Source organism: Patagioenas fasciata, chromosome 1, assembly GCF_037038585.1.
Source record: "Patagioenas fasciata isolate bPatFas1 chromosome 1, bPatFas1.hap1, whole genome shotgun sequence".
In the NCBI taxonomy this organism is placed as follows: Eukaryota; Metazoa; Chordata; class Aves; order Columbiformes; family Columbidae; genus Patagioenas; species Patagioenas fasciata.
Genome location: NC_092520.1, coordinates 78,952,378 through 78,959,693, shown reverse-complemented (window position 1 = coordinate 78,959,693; position 7,316 = coordinate 78,952,378).

The window sequence follows — 7,316 nt, the reverse complement described above, 5'->3', positions numbered from 1 at the left end:
AAAAAAGTCAGTGGTGATTTTCAGGACTATGCAGTTGGACTAGATCATTGTAGGTCCCTTCTAACTGAAATATTCCATTCCTCTCCTCTCCTCTCCTCTCCTCTCCTCTCCTCTCCTCTCCTCTCCTCTCCTCTCCTCTCCTCTCCTCTCCTCTCCTCTCCTCTCCTCTCCTCTCCCTTCCATGAGAAATATTCTTACTATGTCCCTTCTAACTTTAACGTTTGGATTTACATCATGGAAAATCCAGTTGCCTTCATTGACTATACAGGAAGCCAGAGTCGTGATGGAGACAGTCTGAGCAGCACCTTACTGTGCCATGTAAAGCAGGCCATGTGAAGGCACCTGCCCAGCTATCACTATTTTGCAAGGGAGAGGAAGAGGAAAAATTTAATCAGCAGTTATCATATTATCACCTTGTGTTTTTAAGAAAGCTACAGTAGAATGTCAGGTTCAGCAGGTGGCAGTGGTATATTCTGAGTATAAATGGACATGGTTTCAGAACACAGATAGCTGAAATCCTGTGTCTATTGCAAGACATACTATTGCTGAAATACAGGAAAGATAAAGGACATACTAATATGTAGACAAAGTAATTAGACCATTTGCTTATATCTTCAAAAGAGACATACTTTTGTGCCACGATCTGAACTCCCAGATTAAATAAGAGCCTTTTTTCTCCTTTTATGTCCTTGGATGATCAAATACAATATTGTTTTGAGGCTTAATGCGTATCATAACACTTGTGTGCTTGACACATACATAGAACTTACATGTTTCTTCTCAACCATTAAAAACCTCAATGCTTTCAACACCTGTTTTATTATACTATCATTACTATCACTATCACTATTACTTTTACTACAGGGTGTTTCAAAAAGATGGACCTGCTTTGCAATTGGGTTCATCTTTTTGAAACACCTTGTGTTACTCTTACTCTTACTATATTACTATATTCATGTCCAAAGAAAAGCAATGGAGCTGGTGAAGACTCTGGATCACAAATCTTAGGACAAGCAGATGAGGGAACTGGAGCTGTTTAGCCTGGAGAAAAGGAGGCTGTGGGGAGACCTTCTTGTTCTATACAAATTCCCGAAAGGACATTGTAGTGAGGTCTATTTTCCCAGGTAACAAGTGATAGGAAAAGAGGAAACAGCCTCAAGTTGTGCCAGGGCAGGTACAGATTGGATATTAGCAAATATTTCTTAATGGAAAGGGTTTTCAGGCTGGTTGGAACAGGCTGCCCAGCGAAGTGGTGGAGTCATCATCCCTGGAGGTGTTTAAAAGACATGTACATGTGGCACTCAGAGACATGGTTTAGTGGTGGACTTGACAGTGTGAGGTTTACAGTTGTACTCACTGGTGTTAAAGGTCTTTTTCAATCTAAATGATTCTATGATTATTATCGAAGATGGCATCTTGGCATCTCATAAACTTCACCTTCACTAACCTTGGTGATATACAAACTGATAGCGCCTGACACTTGTGACTTATACTCTAATTGAATCGTTCCTATCTGCTATGTGAAAAAAAATATATTTACACTCCAACATCACCGTCTTACTGAAGCACACCAGTAGCATCCTGTTAAGTACATATCAAAACTATTTTCAAATGATGCTGATTCAGCCAACCCTCTTTAACAGCCATTCTTGCAGCAGAGCATACTTGCATGGTGCTAGCAGCTCACCCTTCTTCTCCTGGTATTTGAAATAAGGTTGCACAGTTTAGGCCAAACCCTGCCTCCTTTACAGAAGGTGGAAACAAATAAAAACCCATTCAATAACAAAGAGAGAGCAAGATATCCAAGCAAGGAGGGGTTAAGTGCCAGGAGACCTGACTGTAGCTGATACTCACTGAAACATTTGCTTGAAGAGGGAAAAGGAGTGGGGTAGGTGAAATAATGACAGAGAAGAGGTTCAGCTTGTACCTTAATCCAGTGAAAACAGTACTTGGCCTTTATGAATGCAGAAGGGAGAGGTTATTTTATTCAGGAGACCTTTGATAAAGAAACTTATGCCCCTGAAAATAAAGTGGAACTTTGGTCTGTGTCCTTCAGTACCGACCTCTTTCCATTGCAGATGACAGTGAGCCCTACCTGTTTTGTGTTCTGTAACAGAACTCAATTACATGTCAGGAAAATAGGTCTGTTTTCAAAATTAAATGTGTTACCTGGAATAAGAAGCTTTCTGTTCTTTGAGTAGAGAAAGATAATAGACTTTTCTAATGTTCTGTCCCTTGTTGAGGTTACAGTTTAGAAGTGATGTCTGGCTGGGGCTGAACAAAAGGTTAAGCCTCCCTCAATGTTTCAGTGTTCTTGCAAAGGGTACAAGAATTGGTCGTGCTTTTGGATGAGAAGGTTGCAAACAAAGTGTTATTATACCATAGCGTGGATCTGAAGACTAAACTCTAGAATGGAGGATCTACTGGCCTGTTTTGACTCCTGATAACCTGGTTTTTATATTCTTATAACAAAAATTTATTTTTGAAAAGTTTTTCTGACTGCATTGTCATACTGTTTATTCCTAGTTCATCATACTATTTATTCCTAATTAGCTTCATCAACCTTACCATGAATCAGGAATTACTGTTGCATCAGTTTGTGTGATCCTAATCATAAAGACAGGACTGTGATTTAGTCTTTATACCTGAGATAAGTATAATGCTATATTAAGCATCTCAGAGAAATATATTCATCCTAACTGACTGACATGGTGGCTCAGCTACCTCATTTCATCAATGCAACTTTGTCACATTTTCAAATAAAAAAGGATAGCTGCTCTTAGCAGTCCTTCTGTTAGCCATGCAATCATTATGCTAACTTAAAGCTAGTAAAATTTTCTTATTTCCTTAGCAGAAGTTGAACTTTGTTCATCAAAAAATGGTATGTTTTTACTTGTAGGGCTGAACTGGTTAAGAAAAGAAATAAATGGGAAAATGGATCTAATACAAACATTTGTTATATCGTCAGATGATACCTTGATTTTCCTATAAGAAAAGTTTCCTAACCTTCATATATAACAGTGTTCAGCAAATTAAATATTTAATCTTTCAATTGTGGAAGAATATGGGCGTATCAAGTACAACTCATTCCAGTCATACCTGCTGGAAGTTATCTGCTGCAAAGGATTAGCTGCTGTATTCAACAATAACGAAGCTCTTGTTTTCAAATGAAGAGGTTAATTGCCTTTGTACAAAATATGCATATATAGCACGTATGACTAATATTGGTTTTGTGAAGGCTCATTGCAAAAGAATATAAAATGGTCTTTTATTACCATTTTTACAATAATCTGTCCTTGACCAACAATTATACTTACAGAGCCCGTGTTAACATGTCATTACAACTGCTTAACAAGTCATCTGCACCTTCAGTGATTCTGTTGTTATGCTACAAATGCATTACCAGTTGTAAGCCTTTGTGTTGCTTCTTCCCTTTCTGTTTTTTGTCATTGGTGTCATGGCAGAACTGATGACTTTCCACTTGCTTAGACTGTAAGTGCAAGTAGCTATGAACCGGGTTCTAATCCTCACTGATGTCTTAAGCTTTGGCATCAGTTTAAGAAAGTAGGGGGCTCTTTATGTATTTATGTAAAATCTAAATAAAGACACACATTATACAGCTGCCTGACAACTGAAAAATATGCACTTGCAACTTGTAGTTAGTATTTCGTGGTGATACACATGGAATATAATCCTTTTCAGCAAAGAATTTAACGTTTTTGACACTGAGATTGTCGTCTCTGCCTAGACGTGTTATCTTTCTACCACAGCTCTGGAGGCACATAAAAGTTTGGTTTGACAGAAAGTTGGCTGGCACTGTTCTATATTTGTGTGAAAAGACATCCTAGAATTTGTCCATAGCCAAAAAAACAACTATGTTTACAAAAATACATCTCTCTCATGCAAATTTCATCAGTGATCACAGACCTTTCTGTTTCTAAATACTCCAGTTATATTCGTATTTCTTAGATCTGTTCCCAGTGTTGGTAACTCAAAGTTTTTGAGAAGTCCTAATGCAAAATAAATTTTGTTCTTCTTCCTCTATTTTTATTTCTAATTTTCACCTTGATTGTGAGTGGTTTTTAGATTTACCTAATTACTGTTATATCTCATCCAACTACTTTGCTAGATCTGTGTCTTGGAGGAATAGCAAGTAGCTTGGTGATTTATTTTTTATTTTAGTTCATATTTATCTTATTTTATTTTAATTCATTTCAAATAATGTTAGTTCGCTGATGGTAAACAATGCATATTTTCTCAAGTTTTTCTCCAGTGACATATCATGAATAGTAATGTAGTGTTAATTTTATTTTCTCTGTACATATCAGTATTAATGGAAAAATCTCAATAAAACAAAAACTCATTTACGTAGTGGAAGAATGAGCAATGTCATAGTCCTCCAAGCATTAGATTTGTCCCTGGTGATAACCATTCCTTTCTCTAATAGTCTATGAAACTTTCAGAGCAACCTCCACACATATCATATAAAAGTGACTGACATTTGTGAGATTTTGCCATCAGCAAACAATGGGCCAAATCCTCAGCAGGTGTAGATTTGTCATATCTCCATTTATGTTAATGAAACGTTGCAGCTTACAACATCTGAAGGTCTGGCCCATTGCTTCCAGGATGATGATATTTCACGAATATTTTATGAAATTAACTATTCTAATTTTAATTTGTTGTTTACCTAGATCCATCCCGCCAACAAGTAACAGAGAAATAAAATAGATTTTAAATGTTTAAGTAGCAAATGCTGCAGGGCAGGCACAAATGTTTAAGAGTAACTATGTCCTGGTGGTTCCATCCCAGGTTATTAATGAAGTGTGGAAATACATGTTGTTGAAAACATCTGTATGAACAGCTCGCTCTCTGACTTGGTATGTGGTTGTTTTTGAAGGACAACTTAGGTTGTATAAACTGAGAGAGGGGGGAGACAAAAATATTTTCTTCAGTCAGTCACAGGGTGCGTGGTTATGGTTTAAGCACCCTAGTTCTTCCTTCTGCAAAACTTCAGTTTGGTAGATCTCTGTTTACCTACAGTCAGGATCCATGTTGGCTCATTGAAGTGGAATATTTGTCTCTCATGTAAGGCCAGATTTATTTTCACAGCATGAATTTGCTTTTGAAACAGTCTTGAAGAAAAAGAACTAGACCTAACTTTTTCATCTAAATGTATCCTCTCTACAAAGACGCTGGAGTTCAATGGTACAAAGACTGAAAGACACTAGGTCAATAAAAATATATTAACAAGCAACTTAACAAGCTTAATATATCTTTAAAAAAAATCTTAGCTCTTAGTAAGAAGCACAATATTTCTAAATAAATTAGAACCAGAACACAAGAGGATATTTACTGCTAAATAAAAGAGGGAAATGAACTGAAAGGGCAATACGCTGTACTGAGACTATTTGAATATATGCATTTTTAATGACAGTTCTAAACCAGCAACTGTTCAATTACATATAATCTGTCATGGTGGGGGTAAAGAAGGCAATCATGCTAAAGAAAGACATTTCACTGTGAATGATAACTTATCACTGACATAAAATGAGTGTACGTGATGTTTAAATAATATTAGATAACTACACAAATTTAAAAATTATGAGCTTGTAAGTGGATTTTCTTTCTATTGTTCATTTCTTTTAAGGATGTTTCAGCAGTAAAGAGTATACATTTTCCTTTATTTGCCCTTTAATTTCTTGAAGAATATTTGTCTTTTGGGAAGTTAAGCAATAAAGTTATATTTGCTTACAGTTCACCAATAATTCCTCTGAAAAGCTGAAAACAATTCCTAAAGTATCCCAACTCAACGTTATTCAGATATTTAGGACATAATGTTTTTTTGCCTATTCAAAACTCCAGCTACACTGTACACTTGTACAGTGATATACTGCATGGTGTGGTACATTTTATTCACATTTTGTTTTCAGTTAGTACCCACTCTATAAACAGAAGAAGTCATAGGTATTTCACTAATGCATACCAATCTAAAACTCAAGAAGCAAATTTCTTTTTTATTTTTTTTAGAAAGGTAGCAGAGGAGTCTAGGGTTAAAAATAAAAGATCATAATGTTCCTGAGGGCTAAGGGCATCATGTATCTCAAGGAGGATCATATTATAGGTGCCAGAAGTTAGAAATTATTGACATTCAACAGAAAAGGGAAGCAGGGGAGAAAAACCTTTTTGGGGCATAATGTTATAAGTACACAACAGTAAAACCCCATTATATCTACTTATCATTTTTCTGTGATTTGGAATGTGTCTATCATTAACAAAACCAGCTAACTTAATCACATTAGACCAAAGCTTTGGGGGGACATTTAGGTCTTCATATCTCCCTAGTGTCCTGATTTAATTGGGACATCCTGAACTCTCACAGCAAATCAGAGTTCCAGCTGTCTCCAGACCAGCAGGCAGATTCTCACTTTCCCTTGTTCTCCCCTTGTGCTGGCACTTTCCAGAGGGTAAACAGAGGTCTGATAACACATGGACACAGAAATGTCAGATGTCACTCTATTTAAATACAAAGCCATTTTAAGGTTGACTACTTGGGCAGAACTACTTGCGCATATAAATTGTCATTTCCAGTTGATTAAAAGCAAGAAAAACACTGTTTGGATTAAGATACATGCTATTCAATTACACTTTCACTTTAAAACAGCTCTACAAGCTTCTGTTTGCTATGCTTTGTGCTTGGAAAAAATGCTGATTTACCATGCCAAGTTGATTTACTTTTTGTCTAATTTCAGTGATTATTTGTATGAAACTTACTGAGAAGTTATGTCTGATGTTTTTTCATTAGAAAGTGCCTAGTCATAGAAATTTATGCCAAAAAGTATCTGTTTCAAGGACAGTTCTTTCAGGAAACATTTCTCAGTATATGGTGGAGAAGAATATCTGGTCAAGAGTAGAAATTGAGCTTAGAGTAACCAAAAGCACACCAGAAAGTGAGCCTTCCACGGTTTCAGTTCTAAGGTTTCTTGTATTTTAAAAGAGGACCTCCAAGCTACTGGCAGTTGTGAGGTATTCCTGTCATTTTTCTATTGAATATACTTGGAATACGAAGCCTTAAAATGCATACACACATATACATAGATTCATAATTGTAAATATTTTTAGGAATAGAAATCCATTTTACATGCGGCTATAGTTCTGACATGGCTTCTGAAGATTTTTAGCCATGAGATTGGCTTGTGTGCTCAGGGGAGGCTCTTGGGTCAAGTACTGTCATCTTCTTTTACTACATGCCTCTTGGCAAGAAGCACTTACAAACTTGGAGCATGGAAATATAACTTCAGGACAACACAAGCAGT